At 35.8% G+C, this 17,503-nt stretch overlaps 2 long non-coding RNA genes across 2 annotated transcripts; both read left to right on the forward strand.

Annotated features, from left to right (window-relative positions):
* Window positions 1–258: 258 nt before the first annotated feature.
* LOC121070047 lies at window positions 259–1,759 on the forward strand. The gene is made up of 3 exons (XR_005819857.1): window positions 259–631; window positions 1,054–1,203; window positions 1,598–1,759. It is a non-coding gene; the product is annotated as an uncharacterized LOC121070047 (long non-coding RNA).
* Window positions 1,760–7,583: 5,824 nt separating this feature from the next.
* LOC121070109 lies at window positions 7,584–14,834 on the forward strand. The gene is made up of 3 exons (XR_005819898.1): window positions 7,584–7,690; window positions 10,675–10,785; window positions 12,068–14,834. It is a non-coding gene; the product is annotated as an uncharacterized LOC121070109 (long non-coding RNA).
* Window positions 14,835–17,503: the final 2,669 nt, after the last annotated feature.

Genomic DNA, 17,503 nt, shown 5'->3' on the forward strand with positions numbered 1-17,503 from the left:
ACACTAATCTCACATATTACCAGGGTGATAATAACTTTCTTCAGCTGAGAATGGTGTAAAATGAACAGTGAATAGGACTGCTGATCTTTCATTTTTGTTCCTTCAGTCGCCTTTTCTGAACATATATTTGATTAAATCTTTAGACTAGAAAGAAGAACAGGGATTCGTAAACTCAAAGCAGTATTTCCAGAAGATAAAAATGGGGGGAAAAGGCAGACTTTTTTTTCTCTGTATATGCTAACATTATTTTATCAAAAAAGGAGAAACACCTAGGACTAAGGAAGGCCTCAGAGAAGGGATCCAAAAGCATCTCCAGATAATTTTGTTCTTGACATCCTCATTTCCTCTGAGTTTTTCTTATGAAAATGTTTTCTCTATAGACTGTGGCAATATTTTACCTGAGACAAACAACTACATTTCTGCAAACTGTTTTTATCCACAAAAGGACGTGGGTGAACCGTGGGCAGCATTATTGTGACTAGTGTTCAATTTCAGGAGTAGTATTCACAAACTCAGCTGCATACCCACACTTCCCTGGAATGAGTGAAAATCTACAGAGTCCAGGAGTGAGATGGGTAAATCCCAGCACATTGGCTGGATGCCTACATTGAATTTCCAGAAGAATGAGGAGGTATTTACTTGAATATGTTTCTCTCAGAGTTACACTTTATCTGAAATAATCATCTGTGTAAGAGTTGGATTTTTATGCTGAAATTCTTCTTTGCATGTCAATTTACTGAATGGCACCATTGGCAGAGTAAGGCAAACTTGGTCTTCTTCTTTTAACATGGTACAAGCTGTTTGGCCAATTCCCATCAAGAATCCCAGACTCTCTTTGAGAATTAGAAACTTATTGTGATTTATTTTCTTTATTTCTTTTTAAAATTCAATTTATGGAGCTGGGACTCTGTGAATTTCTATGGTATGGTGGAGAACCAAGGACCCCGTGGAAATATGGCGTCAAACCTGGCTCTCAGGGAAATATTATTATAGTGTTGTAGCTGTAGCTGGGATTGAAACTTGTGCTAATACTTGTTCCTGCTCTCTTTACAGATGGCTGCAGGTTTTTTTTGGCTTAGATGTCGCCTCTGGAAGACGGAGACAAGATACTGTATGTGCAGTTGAAATAGTTTTTTTTTCAGTATGGTACTGCAAGCCCCACCATTGATTCATTTCTATACAACTCGAGTATGAATCTTGCAGGTTAGCTGTTTTGTATGTCTCTTTCTTGCCTTTTTTTTTTTCTAATTTTTATTTTTTTAAACTCCCCTCAGCAGGAACTGTTTTAGAGTCCTCAATCATCTGAAATAGGAGATGGCCTCAAACTGGAATACCAACTCTGTGCAGCTGCCCATCTTTGGGACAGTTTCTGACTTGACACAAATGTGATGTTTCCTGCTCTCTCTGTGATAGCCAGAATGTGAAGCATAAAAGTCAGATACTGTAATCCAGGAAGGAAAAAAAAGAGGGGGAGGTGTTCAAATCCAGGCACAAACAGTCAGGATCTCAATTTTACATCTCAGGTCCACTGAGAACTGTGATGCGGTACTTGATCCTTAATTCCATGAAGTACTTCAATTCTCTCTGTCTTCAACAGGAACTTAAAGTGCTCAAAACACAACATTCACCTTGAGGTGAACAGTATGCCTTTGCCCCAAATGGGAACACTGCAGCAAGCTTTTAGATCGCTATTGCTTTTGTATCGCTATTGCTTTTGTATGGATTCAATTTATGAAATGATGATCATTCCAGGAAAGAAAATATCCAGGTGAGACTTACACCTTTAATTGGAAAGGATTAAATTGTGATCTGCTTAATATTTCATATTTAGGTTAATGTCTTCAGGACTTTAAGAACTCATGCCAAGTATACTTACAGATCATCTTCTGTAGCTGTCAATCCAAAAAGCAGACAACTGTGAGATATACACTACCATGAAAGGCAAAATAAGGGAGCAGAAACATTCCTCTCATGCTGTTATCTACCTTGTCTACTATAGCAGTATTTCAGTATATGCATGTTTTTCAAAATATACTCATATAATATTTCAATATATATATCTCCTTAAGTATCACACTTTCATTACATTATAACTGCCACACATTTTTTATGTGTACATTTGTGTTTGTTTTGCAAATAATGTAAGTTACTAAATGAAGCCCAAATTAATTTTAAGCATTCTTAAGGCTGGGTTTTTGTTTTTGTTTTGGTTGGGTTTGGGTTTGTGAGTGTGTGTGTGAATTTTATGCCTATTTCTGGGGGAAAAACAGTCTTGATCAGTTCTTTCATGGAGAAATGCAGTAATTCATTTTTCTTAAATACAGTGATTCAGAAATGTTGCCAAGGATTAACTTTAAAACCACTTAAGTTTTGGCATTCTTTGTGGTACTTTCTCTACGTTTAGGACAAGCTAATGGAGAGATAGAGACCCCTGCACTTTCCCTGCTTCCCACCACCCCATTAAGCTATTGTTCACAATGGTGAAACTGCACACTTTGATTAACACACAGAAAAGTTCATGTTTATGTAAATGCGAAAGTTAAGGTGTTTCCTGAAAGAATGGAGGGAAATCCTTAACTTGAAATGTCTTCTATCAGTAGCTAAACAGAAAGTGCCTCAGATACTGCATAAACATCTGTCATTTCAGATGACTCCCTCTTTCTTTTTTACATTTTACAGAGTTCAATATAAAAATATATTTTTTTCAATGTCTTTCTTCATGTTTGGAAAAATCATAAACCTTTTCTGCATCTTCCTGTGTTGGCTTTCCAAAAATTATGAGTACTACAATGCTGTGCAGCTAAATGGCTCTATGTTTGTTGTACCTGTACAATCTTATAAAACTTTAATGATTATTATCACTCACATTTTAAAAATACAATGTTTAAAGTTTTGTTATTTTTCTATAGTGAATGTCATAAACATTTTAAAATGAATTTTATTTTTTTAATGAATTTTAAAATGATATTAAAAAAATAATGTAGAAGCAATTAAGATTAGTAAATATAAATGGGTTCATATGTTAATTCGAAATATCTGAGCTAGAGCATTTGTATCATGCTTGATAAAATAATAACTAAGTGTCTGAGATGTCAGGATACTGCAGTATACTTTGATTTACTTAATTGTTTTAAATAATTAACTTAGTTTTATTCTCAGCCTTTTATTTGTTTTACGGTTTCTACTTCAGATTTAAGAAAGATATCTGCTAAAATTCCATCTTTTTTTTTTCTTGTACTGATTGTTTCTATGAAAGATGTTACCTCTTATTACAACTATGCTAATACCTTCATGCTCTTGTGATTGCACCGGCAGCATCAACACAACAGAATATTCGGTTAAGTTATTCCATATCAGAAATGCAAATTCCTTTTGCTCTATTTTGAATTTTGTCACAAATGTTTGTGCCTATACAGAAATCAAGATCAGCATCCAGTGTGCACTGTTTTTTTCCATCTCCTGTTTTCCAGTCAGTTTCGTGGGACAGGTCAGAAGTAGAGTACTATATAATGAGGCTGAGATTGTAAGAATACATTTACATATAATGCTATAAACTTTCTGTGATGTGATTTAGCTCTTTAAATGATGACAGTGTAACTGATGAAGAAACTAAGACCAGGTCTTCAAAATATATTATGTATCAGTCATTCTGTGACAATATTTATTCACCTAAGATTGGTATGATGCTACTGTTGACACGGAAATATCTTATATGCAGACATACTCACAAACTATAGAATCAATCCAGTATATGTTGACTTAACCTGGAAAAAAATCATTTCCAGACAACCAAAGAGTGTTCTTGAAATCTCTGTAAGCAATTTATAAAATTATTTACCTTGCTCAGCTGTTAGAAGTGGATTCATTGTTTTATCTGAGGCAGAGCTTCAGCTTCAAAGGCAGCAAAGCCTCTCTGGAAGTATAAAGGACACGTTCAGCCCTGATGCAGTGTAATACAATTTTTATGGACTCCTTAGGTAGTAAGAGCTATGGGTGAGGACTCTGCTGTCTGTCTTCTCATTCTCTTCTGTTTCTTCAGTGCATTGTTTACAATGGAGTCCAAGAGGTAATGGCGATTTCTGTTTCTGGAATGTGCTATTCGATGGTATTTCTTTGATGCACTATTCTTAAGAATAGTGTGTACTTGTTTGCAGTTATACTCATCACAGTTTCTTTGAATCTTTTCAGCAGATGGAGTAATTTAAAAGGACTGTGGGACTCCAGGATAGGTGGAGGAAGATTTTCAGTTAGCCCTTTAGGACTTGGAGAATATAAGAGAGATTAATGAGACACTGTTAAGATATTGAGTAACCAAGACATGGCTGCTGAATGTTACTGAAATAATAACCAGGCTTCTGGGAGTGAAAAGGCCCTTTCCAGGGTTTGGGGCAGGTGGGATTGGGAAAAGATGTGAAAGTTGGTGCTTGAGCTTTATGCATTAATGTGCCTTTTTACATTTCTTATCAAATTTGAGGGAAGAGATGTAGCATACCTATTTCTGTGCTGCTGTAGTCACTGTATTTCTGTGACCTCTCAAATGAATAGCTCTGTGCAAAAAGAACATTTGGGGTGGAGGAGACCTCTTCCATTCACCTTATCCACTGGCTGTGTTTTGGGGACTAGCTCAGGGAGCTGTGAAAGTCTTTACCGTCAGCATCCCTTTGCTTGCCTACAAAAATAGAGCCATTTTCTACCTCACAAGAAAGCAGGTAAATTGGGATTTTGGTAACTGTGAGAATTAATGACTAGAGTCTGTAAACTGTCCTCAGAGTTTAACTGACTGGCAGCATGCTCCAAACAAAAAGTCTCATAAACTATTTAGGAAGTGCAAGATATGGGGAGTATCTCATATTTTCACATGGTGAGTATTCTATATTTTCATTGTCATTATTACTGAGAAACTATGAGGTTCCCTCTATAATAAGGAGAGCCTGGAGGGCACCTATTATGTTTGACAAAGCAGAGATCTTTCTGTTCATTCATAGCACATTTCCTTGTCAGCAGGATTGTTTTTAACAACATTGCCATGAAAGAGAGAATAACAACACCAAGAAGCTTTGTAAGCCCTCTCTGGAAATCTGTGGAATTTGTTTGTTTAGAACGTCTATAATTGTTCATGCATTTTGCTTCAGATTGAGGATCATGAAGTCCTGTGTCTGAGAAAATAATCAGTATCTTATCTAAATTAAAATCTAAATTAAATCTATGTGCCTTGTAATTCGACCTTTTCTTTTCTGTGTTTGTTTTATTGTTGGGCTGAATTCACTCTTGTTTCAAAGAAAGTGAAGGAACATTAAAATCTCCAACAGATATCCCATTCAAAGGAAAAATCAGAAGAAATAGGAAGAGCAGCCTGGGAGATCACATTAGCCTACTCTTGTCATTTTTCATTCTTTTTACTTGAGATGTGACATGACAGGAATACTGGGTACTACTACTGCTGCAGGTTTTTCACTGGCTGAGTAAAATAGGTAGGTGCTTCCTACATTTGCCAAGCTATTTAATTTAAATATTTCTATATAATGGTAGTGACCACCTGGGAGACTAAACATGACTTTCTTTTTTATCTGGCATCTGCCTTTCAAACCGGCTCAGTAAAGTACTGTTTGAACATGAGCGTTTCTGAAGGAAAAAAAAAAAAAAAGGTGGTAAACACCATCTGTCTTCCAAACTATAGAAACAGTTTAACAAAATAAATGTAAAAGAAAAACATCGTCAGTAACTCTTGTATCCAAAGTAAAGACGCTGGGGGTATTTACAGGACTCTGTCAGGGTCTGTGGGTAGGTCACACTGTTCTCAGGTCAGAAATGACAGCAACCTCGACTCCCTCATGCTGGCCTAGGATCTGTTTGTTCCTCAAGAGTTCAGCTCCCAACGGTCAGGCATGGAGGGGCCCTTCAGGCAGCTGTTGCCCTTTCAGAGTATATATTTCTGCTTTTGGAATTGAAAGCTCAGCATTCTGTGAAATACAAAAAGCCCTGGTTTGCTCCTGCCTTTCTCTGTCTATCCTTGCATATCTCTTTGGAAAAACATTATGAAAAATCCACGCTGGTTTAGTGCCTAGCAGGGAACATATTTGTATTCACTTTACAGTCAGGAGTAGGTTATGTTAAAGATTATTTAACACTACCAGAAGCAGAATGCTATAGTATGTCTAATTAAAAATAAAGTGTACCAGCTTCAGCTAGTTCAAAGGCAGAAATTATTTTAATATTCTGTATGTCACAGTATATAATGCAAAAATGTACTGTTGCTGCTAACTTTGTTTTGATCTACTATTCTTCCTATTGCAAATGAATGTTTAGAAGCCCTCTTTTTTTTTTAATTTTATTTTTATATTTTTTCCTGGACTAGGTGGGAGTAATCTAGTAATTGTACTATGGACTTCACCATAAAACCTATAGTCAGCAGTTGAGCATTGGCTCATAACTTTTTCAGAGCCTTTTTCATGCTGTGTTGATGTATAAATACAATTCATATTTTCCAGTTTATAGTGAGCTGGGGGGTGGCGGTGAAGGTGGAATTCAGAATACGTTGTGGTATTTAAAATAGAACATAAAGTAGGTATAATAGTTTCAGGGAAACACAGAAAATACGATGGCACATAGTCTTCAGACGCAATGCTGTGCTGGATCTGACTGGAATGGAGTTAACTTTCCTCACAGTAGCCAGTATGGCGCTGTGTTTTGGATTTGTGTAAAACAGAGCTGGTAGCATACCAGTGCTTTGGCTACTGCTGAACAGGTCTTGCAGGGCAGCAAGGATTTCTCTTTGTCACCCTCTGTCCTCACCAGTGGGTAGGCTGGGGGTGAGCAAGGTGTTGTGAGGGAATGCAGCCAGGACAGCTGACCTGAACTGGCCAAAGGTATATCCCATATCATATAATATTGTGCTCAGCAATAAAAGCTGTGGGTGTTTTTTTTTTTTTTCGCTTGCCAAGGTAACTTGCTCAGAGACTGACTGAGTATCAGTCTTTTTATGGGAGAAGGTGACAGATTGCCTTTTCATCACTTTTTCCCCCTTCTTTCTTTTGCTTATTAAGCTGCATTTATTGTGACCTACTAGTTTTCTCACTTTTGCTCTTCCTATTCCTTCCCCTGTCCCTTTGGTGGAGGGGAGTAAGCAGCTGTGTGGGTACTAAGATGCTGGCCAGGAACAGCGCACCGCAGCTGCAAAGACTCTCTAGTATGCTCTACAAAGGTGGTTAGAAATGTGATTGTGAGGGATGTATGTAGCACTTACATGCATTAGTTTTAGAGAGAAGTCCAGGAAATAGTTGAATAATTATGAATCATTGCCTTTTAAAACAAATACAAATGAACACTGCTGCAAGACCTAGCTGTTTGTGTAGAATTGGTTGTATATGAATATGAATCATGTACTGAGTAAGAAGAACTTCAATACGCTACAAGTCACTGAGACAAACTTACTGTTAGTACAGCTATGTTCCTCTGTGTTGTATGGGTGAAAACACATCAGATATGTATTTTACTACTTCTTGCTGTTTCACAGTGAAAGTGAGAAGATTTTCTATAGGGTTACTGTTATATGTTACATTCTTTTCCTAGATAAATTAACAGTGCATAGTTTCTTGAGAAGATTTACTATGGGAGAAACTAATGGGGAATCTTCCAGGAGTTTGTTACCCATCAAATATGCAGTTTTTAAGATCAACAGCTTGAGTAACTGGTAAGTTTATTTAATTTGCTTTTTGCATAAAAAATGCATTACAATTATACTTACAATTTTTATGTTGTTTCACGGAAAAATGTCGATTTGACTATGAGATGTTTTGACTTAAAAACAACCCCCCCCCAAAAAAAAAAAAAAAAAAAAAAAAACTACACAATAAAGATATTTCAAAGGAAAAATACATCAAAGCCTAAAATCTTAATAGTGGAAAATGAAAAAGAAGCAGTTTCTATGTGATATGACCATTCAAAATATCCAGTGGAAATTTATCTAGAAAGTAAAAAAAAAAAAAAAAAGGGGGGGGGGGAAGGCTTGATGTGTGTACTGAACAGCCAGTTAAATATCATTAGTGGATATTCTTTCATTTTCATGTGGTATTATAAAACATCTAAGGGGTAGTGGGAATGTAATGCTTCGGACACACAGAGAGTGTGGTTACTGCATTCATTAATTGCCCAACTATTGCTTCATGCTTTCAGACCAGTATCATTGTTTCAAAAAGTAGATAGAGAGAGATTTCAAAGAGAACTGAGTCAAACCCAGGAATCATGTATATTAAAATTTGTCTTGAATTGACTTTATAAAACAGAGTTGCCCCTTTCTCTGAATTTCAGCAATTATTGTTTCATCGATAGGAAAGACCTATGGAAGCAATTATACCATAGATATAGACTCATCTTTCAAGTCTTACAAAATTCAGATCTTGAAATAATTTTTTTTTCAAAGAAATATCTATACTCTCCTAAGAGTTCTCCATAGAGTTTAAGTATTGGCCATTGTCCTTTCCTGGTGGTTTTGTTTTGTTTCGTTTTTCATTCCAAGAAGGAATTGCTCAAATAATTACATTTTATGAATGAAGAAAATGCTTAAGTTAATATTCTGTGATTTTGTCTGACTTGACTAGCCAAGTCTATTCAGTGCCTAAAGTAAGTCAACAGTTATTCATGTTCAAGTTCACTTCACCTTAACTTTCTAAAATGATGAAACCCAATAGTCTGTAAGAATAAACTGTCATGAATTTGGCAAACTGCATGATTGCAGAAGTACTGAATTCCCTCTTGGTGGCAGAGTCAGAACTACACACTGTGGCTGAGAGTTGCTTTATATTTTCTTATATGGATACATTCCAATGGAAGCGTTATCTGGGAGACCCTCTTGTTACACAAACACAAATTCTAACCTGCCGTAATACTACAATGTGAACAACAGTATTGGCTGAGGCAGAAGTGTTTACTGAATGAATAGTTTATGTTAACCTACAGCTTTGCTCAGCAGAGTTCTTCATATATTACTGGGCATGTAAGCGAGAGATGCAACCTTACTTCTTCACTACCAGCCTTATAAAAATGCTGTTCTCTCTCAGGCTTCCCTCAGATAAGACCTTCTCCCTCTGTGGTATGTATGACTGCTAATCTGAAAGCATGAATTTGAGATGGGACTCTACCTTTTATTGTTATTATTGTTATTATTGACGTAGTATACAGTCTAATTTCCTTCTTCATTTACATTTTCTGAAAGAACATCCGTATGAAATTTCTTATGATGCTTAGTTTGTTTTCTGTGGTCAAAAGTAATTTCAGTGCAAACAAAACAGCCTTGAATTTACTTTCCACTTCCAATGTTACTGGCATATTAGCATTAGATCTGGTTAATAGTATAGGTGAAATTATAGGAAACTGCAGTGCGTTTGGCAACTGTGCCAACACAGTTATAAAAACTCCAAAATAGCTTTCCAAAAATCCTATTTTCAATGTCAGTGAGTATGAGGTTTATGAGTTATGGACAGCAAAAAATATACAATGAAAATTGGCCAAAAGGAGTTCCTGTATGTTCTTTGGTAAATTTAAGATGTCAGTGTATCACTTTTTACTTTCTGCAGCAACATTTATCAGTTCTATTAGGTTACAAATTAATACCCTCTGATGAGCTGCCAATCTGGAACAACTTATGCTTTTGCTGATTAATATACAATACCTATCTCTATTTTTAGATTGAGCTATGCTTTCAAAGCCACCTTTGAGCTGTGAGCTGTTCTTCTAAGTACCTCACATAATGTCTATGGGTATCTCTTCCTCCCCCCGCCCCCAGGATATAAGCACTCTGCTCTCTTCATCCAAGAGGACACTATTGTCCTTTTCTGTTTGTTCCTTCTGTGTGACTATGTCAGTCAGTGACAACATTTCCTTTTTAGTTTGGTTTCCTAAAATATCTGGTGTCTTTATTTTGTGAAAAGTAGAAAAAAGTAAAGATTTTTGACTCTTCCTGGCCAAAGTTCTACTGGAACTATTAGAAATATCTTTCAATAAAAATAAAACCAAAACCTTTGATATTTCTGTGTCTCTGAGTGAAGCCTAATGCAGAATCTTGTTGTGAAAGTTAGCATTGTCTTTGCGTTCCTTAAGTTATACCAGTGGAATCAGCAGTGCCCTCCAGCCAGAATCTGCTATGCACAATGACACTAGTTGAGAAACACATGGAGGGTCCTCTAAATAAAAATTAAATATTCTTGCATCCTCTAGAGAGAAAATTTTTCAATGTATCCCCTCTGGAACCGTGCGGTTGTGTATGTATATTTATTAATTCCTCCAAAATGTACATAATATATGTTTACTATAAAAATTTTGAATCAACTTCATTTTTTTTTTTTTTATGGACCAGCATGAACTGCATTGTGGGATATATATTGGACATTTTGGTGTATGCCATGCTTTGTGTAGTTGATAAGCAAACGCGTTAGAAGCACGTGCAATTTGGCTGATTAACACAAGAAACACATTAAATAGCCAGTAACAGATGTGGTTATTTGACAAAATTGACAATTCATTGATTATGGACATAAGTATATTATTTTTGAGAAGGAAATCTTAAAGTTTCAATCACTGTTCCACCGGAGCTTACTCAAAACTGCCAAAATGTTGCTCTAAAACCCGTGAAATGGAAACCTAGAAATGTGGAGTTTAAAATGCTGCCTCGAACAATAGGATTGCCCCAGGGACTCCATCACCTGTGCTCTGTCCTTGGGTGGCCTTTAATGATTCTTACTTCCATGAAGACTTCCATCAAGAGGAAAACGTTGTTTTCTTCCTGAAGAGGTAGGTGAGATGTAGTAATGGCAGACAGCTTACCATCTAAAGAGGTCAGTGCATAGGAGAAAAGCAGAAATCACTTGAGAAGCAGAAAGGGATCTTATCCGTTCTTGGGAACATTGCATGTTCTGATTTCTTGAGGGCAGAGCAAGTTTCACTGATCTCTTAGCATGAGCTACTCTGGTAGTGAGGAGATAAGTTTCTCACATCTCCTTCATATTGGTAAGCAGTTACTCTTATGTGCAGAAATTAGTCATAACATATGAAGGAATTACAAGCTCGCTGTAAGTGAGCATATGTTTTTAATATACTGTAAATCAAATCTTCATTATTTCAAATTGTGTTAAGAGATTATGTATTTGAGGAAAAAAATAAAAATAAACTTGTCCACTAACTGGTGTAACGTAATATACTCTGAACAACATCTGAAGGGCACTGCATATATCGTAACGTGATGCCTATGTAGGATGCTCAGCTGCATTTTGAAATGTTGCCTCTTTGAAGTGTCCTGCTCCTTCGTTAACAGCTATATTACACTTGAGAAGGGCTAATGATAAAAAGATTTCCTGGCAAGCGGCTTCTTCTGTTAAATGGGGAATGTGATGTGTTTGGCATATATAATTTAGCTAATTTCTACAAGAATCACATTACTTAATCAGCTGTAGATTTGGTTATTGCGTGATAAAGATGGCAATCCATTAATCAATTTATAGACATAAATACATTATTGTTCAATAAAAAAAAAAAGGATTTAAAGACCCTTGAATCAATAAATATAATTAAAACAATGGCGTGTTGCATTCATTTATTTGATTGTACTACAGCTGTCTGAAGCATGGTGAGATCACTGAAGCATGGAGCCAAACAGCCAACACTATATTTAGTTTCATTTATTGAAATAATGAAGGGGTGTTAGTGATAAAGTACAAAAGTGTGTAATAGAAATTAATGTACTGTGAAATAAAATTGTTTGGAAATCAAGAAGAGTACAGTAAAAGTTAAAGCCTTAAATGTATTTGGAAACCACTTTGTAGTGTTTTAATAGAAGAATGGTTTACTTATGCAAGCTATGAAAAATTATAGGAATGTATTCTAGACATATGAGTAAGATGAAATCAAATCACTTCGTGAAAAAGAAACTACCATCCTTAAGTTAATTTCTTGCAAACCAAGAACTGAGGGGGGGGGGGGGGGGGGGGGGGGAGTATGGAAATGACTATGTTATCTAATTCTTGACCTAGATTTAAATTTTCAATCATTTAATCAATATCTATTTTCTTTATTTCAGGAAGCTCATGCCAGTGATTGTTAATCTCTAGTTGGAGAACACACACAGGACACACATGTCTGTAATGGATATGATTCCAGTTTGAGAACCCTCATGGATTACCATTTAAACAAAAAAGTCCTAAGTGAACATATTGAGTTATAATCATGACTAATTTAGAAGCACAAATTGTCAAACCGTTTCTGTTTCAAATAAGAGAAATAAGCAAGTAAGATTTGAGAGAAACCTTAAATCTAGTAAAAATGTAACGATACTTAATTACTGTCTGTTAAAACAATTGGCATTTGCTTAAAGACATTGTACTTAAAAGATGCATTCTTTTTACCGTTTTATGTTTCAGTAGAAACATAAAAACATTAGCGAGCAAGAAAAACTGCATCTGGTTTGTGCACAATGTCCTAGCAAAAATGCAGCATGAATAAGCACCATTTGCTATCTTCCTACATGCAGCACTTACAACTTGCAAATATTTTAGATAACACCAAAAATTCTAGATTTGGTGATCATTATATTCAAAAAGAAAAATATATTTTGACAGGGATCTTTGGGAAAAATTGAAGGTAAAGTTATATTCATTGGCTCTGACTTGTTATTTGCATTTCAAAAGACTTTTTAATTTTCTTTACCATATTTGTTTTCTAAGCCACCTCCTGGAAGGAAGGAATGAGTAATTAAGACACTGGCCTGGAGTTGAGGGACGTCAGAACTACCGTATGAATACTTCCTGTATAACACTGGAGTTATTACTTCTTTTCTGTGGCTTTTTTTTCAGATCATTTGCAATGAAGTCAACTTATGTCATGACAACCATGTTCTCTAAAGTCAAAGGAGTGAGAAGCGATTTAAACCATCTATTATCTAAGAATGCCTGGCAACCTATGTGGTCAATAGACTCGTTGCTCACGGTGAGTCATACACTAATTTGTATGACAATATCCATTTTTCTAACAGAGGGAACAGTAGGGTCTTACAAAAATTATTTAAGGAGTAAATTGAATGAGGCCATAGTTGCATTAGAACATTATGAGTAAAAAAGAAGGCAATACATTTTCTGTGCACCAGTCATGGAAAGAGGTAGTATAGATGGAGCAAATGATATAAAATGAATCCAGAAAAGTAAAATAATGGGGTGTATATACTTTGATCTTACTGAATCTTTTAACTATCAAAGGCTTGTATGCGCCAAAGAAAGCTAAGGTATTTCCATTGTTATCTCCTGAGGCTTGTTTCACTAGGAAAGCATACTGAAAAGAAGACATAGCTTCCATGAGGGGAGGAAGCATGAACCTGTGTTGGAAGTGGACGCTGTGGTATGACACAATGGAGTAGGGTCTGTTTGTGTCTTGAATCAGGCACTTCTGAGTGAAGTTCATTTAGCTGACTGCCTGAGACTGGGAGAGAAAAGAAGGTGAAATAAGTATCTGGAAACACAAAATCCAAAATTATTTATTGTTGAGTCTTTAAAAATTCAAGCATTCCTTTTGAAAGAAAGAATAAATAAGCATAAAAAATCTTTCACTCTTCATGTTTATAGGAGATAACTTTTTATTTTGTTCTGCTGTTTGTATCAGAGTATAAACAAACGTAGACAGGGATGCTGTCTGTTTTCTAAAGAAATTTTAATCCAAATAAAACCAGAAGCAGCAAATAGTAGTAAACAGCAAACAAAGGGAAACAAAGGAAGTGTGTAGGCTTTGAGAAGAAAAACAGCTTATACAGTGCATTAGATGAGTATTATTATGGCTCCTAACTACATGTAATGTAATTTCCCATAGTTTTATATCAATAAAGAAGGCACATTGACAAAATTTTAAGAAATACATATAAGCTTGAGGTACTCAGATGTTAAAGGATAATTACTCAATAAATGCTGAAACAGAACAAAGGAAAAACTAGGAACACAAAGAAAAGAATTGCAAGCCCCAGTCTGAACAGCTCAGTAGAGCTGATTTCTGTTTGGATATCTGGTATTTGTTTTCTCACAGGTTTAGATCTGTACCACACTCATCATTGATTTCCAATCTTAAGGCATCTCAGTATTTACAGCAGTGCAGCTTCCCAGGCTAGATCAAGCTACAGCTTTTCTACTGTCTAGCCATGATTTTTACAGTCCTTTCTTTATCAGTAACACTTTCTAGACAGGTCTATAGTAGCTTCTGGCACTTGGTCATAACTTGCACATTGACGATTTCAATTCACTAACTAAATAATTATTGAAGTAAAAAGCTGATGATATTAAACTGTAAAGTCTGATTCCACAGACTACAATGCTCTCTGAGTGCTGATTTTAGTTGTACAGCATTACTGAATTTTGACATGAATTGTATGGTCTCATTCAGGAACGGAGTGATAGGTTTTACATATAATATAACTGAGTTCATATTTGGATTGTGAAATTAATACCGGGGAAATGGAAAATACTTCAGTGCTCTGAGCTATAGGCCCACTTGCTGTCAGTGCCACAATTGATGGCCCTGTCAGCAGGATAGCACTGAGATAGTCTTTAGCAGCTTCTCAGGAAGTCCAATTTAATTAAAAGCTTATCTCTTAATACAACGTCGAGCTTCTATATGACAAAGAAGTGTTTCCCATGATGTTAGTTTTCATGGCATCACACCACACAGAATATTGACTTCTCTCTCCATCGCAGTAGAGGAAATTACTGTTGTGCCTTTGTTTTCCATGCTGCTGGAAGAATGCTGGGTTTGTGAGCATTTTTGTTTTCTTTTCTACATGCTTTCCAAGATAACCAGACCATGAAAATCTGAGAAATAACTTGAAATGAGGCTTATTAAACTTGCATAAATCTGATTTTTATGGAGCCTGCACCATGACTTTCACTTATTGAAAGTAACAGTAAGAAGCTAATGTGAACTTGCAGGCAGATTAGCAGACTCTTGCTGCAGTATATTTTAGACTTTATGTCCAAGGAAGACTCTGGCACTCAAGTTGGTTAAGTGCTCTGATTGTAGCTTTCATTTTCAAGAAGTAGGAAAATGGCATGTATAGGTCCTAGGAGCTTCAATATGTCAGAATCTTTTTATTCCCTAGAAGAGTAACTCATCTGTTTTTGGAGGACTTTAGTAACAGGAAAACCTAGACTTAGTTGTGTATGTTTCCAACTACCCAAAAGACAAGGAATCCTTTCAGATTGCAGTTTGACGTTGGCAAATTTTGAAAATTACTTGTGGAAGAGAATTGAAATGTCTTTCAAGTGTATTAAATGTGTGTGCATATATATATATATATATATATCAATTACTTCTCTGCATTTATAGATTCTACTTTTAAATGGGTCTATTTCCCACAAAGGTGATGTGTACATCATGAAAGTACTTCATGAATATACATCATGGTATATTTTGTCCATTCTGTTCGTTGGGCCAAATTAATTTTATATTTGTGCATTTCTTAAATTCTGAAAGTGTTTAATTAAATCTAGAAAATTTGTTTAATTTGTCCATCAAAAGTTTATATTCAGTATTATTTTGTTGAATATTTTAATAGAAATACAGATGAAGTGTTTTGTTCTATTAACAAACAAAATATTGGCTAAATCCAGTTCATTAGTGTGTTTATAACTTACACCTTACAGACAAGTGGAGCTTCTGTTCCAGCCCAAGGAGTCTGATGAAATGACTTTCTAATCCTATAGCCTACTTCATATTCATGGAGGTGATTTAAGAGGAATGAGGGGAGAGTCTGCACAGAGCTTTAGAACAGCTTGGATGCAAACTGAAGTTTCTATGCAATAAGAAACATTCCTGAGCTGTGATATGTTGATATTTATCTTGAAACCTACAAATTCTATTGTGTTTGGATCTTGGGATTTAATATGGGCTATTCCAGAGAAAGGAGACTGACACAAAAATTTAATCTAATCAGAGGCTGTTTTTTTCCCCACCATTGGCCCCAAGCCAAGGTTGATCTTATTTCAGTGCCATTTCTTATTAAATATTCTGAGGGCAAAGAGCAGGTTTTTCTTGGCAAAGGAGAAACAGTTTTATCATTATGAAAATATTTGCAACAGCTCAAACTACCTGGCACTTTTTGTTACTTTCAGATTAAACTTGTCATGACATAGGTGGCTGTGGAGGATGTAACTAGCAAGAAGTAACCTCTCTGGAGGGGTGTTTCAGACTCACCAAGAAGGCAGGTCACGTAAATAGAAGAGAACAGAAACATGCATGCAAGTGATATCTAAAAGAGTAACATAACCTCTCAATATGTTAAAAAAAAATCCTAGTTTATGTTCCACATACAATATTTGTGGCTGTTAAATCAGTACCTTCTGCTTATTATTTCCCAGGGCTCTCAAATTCTTGTTTATCACTGCTTTCCAAAATACTCACCCACCTAGTGTGTATGTATGGCTGACTTTTTTTTTTTTTTAAATTATACTAAATGGTTGTTCCCAAAGACTAGCTGATCTGTGTCTTTCCCAACCTTTTCAGTGCTTACCAGTCTCTCAGTAGCAAATCCCTCAAGTCTAATGCCATCTACAGTTCTTCAACAGTAACATTTTAATGTTGACTTCCAAATAATTATCAAATGTTTAGGATAATATAGGTGAATGAACTGTTTGGTAGAGGCCACTACTAGTATAATGGCCTGCTATAGGTGTCTAGCACCACCACAGATGTAGGGTATCTGAAATGTCAGCATAGTGCTGGCAGCTGTGAGACAGGATCTGGTGAGGTATTCACCCTTGTAGGGTGTTAGCTGAGCCAGGTGTTTGAATCCCTCCCAAAACCCAGGTATATAGGACAGGAATCCTGCTGGTGTATTGTGGGGCCTACTTGTCCTCATGCAGTTCCTTCAGTACCTAATTATTCTTCTTATATCCATCCCTTCAATTCTTCTGTGGCTTTGATGAGGCCAAGTGATCCAGATAGCAATTCCATTATTGCTATCTGCCACAGGAATTAATATTTGTCCTTGTCTTTTTTTTCCCCCATGCCTTTGTGCCAACTTTAAATATAACAACGTTAGCATTTAATATATGAAGGTAGGTTATATTGGAAAAAAAAAAAAGTAAGTTAATTGTTTTTCCTTTCTTTATATTTCATTGAAGTTTTCTTGCTTACCTTTTATTTCTAAATGATATTCACAATATTAAACATGAGGAGTTTTGTACACTGTGTGATATTGCTGAATATAATGATATGATTCAGGTGCAAATTGAGGCTCAAAATGAAGCAGAGTGCTCCCAGCATGTTTAGAGAGTTCTATGTCATTATTCAGCTTGGTTGTGCAGTCAAAAGTGTCTAAATGTGACTACAGGTAGAAAAAGAAAATGCATTTAAAAGACTGTCAAAAAAAAGACATTGAACAACCAAGAGTATGTTCTCTGTACATGCATAGACACACAACAGTTGTATACTGTTATCACAGTTTCTTGCTTATGAAACTCAAGTCAAAGGAAAATGCATTTTT

This window comes from Cygnus olor, chromosome 4, assembly GCF_009769625.2.
Source record: "Cygnus olor isolate bCygOlo1 chromosome 4, bCygOlo1.pri.v2, whole genome shotgun sequence".
Taxonomy (NCBI): domain Eukaryota; kingdom Metazoa; phylum Chordata; class Aves; order Anseriformes; family Anatidae; genus Cygnus; species Cygnus olor.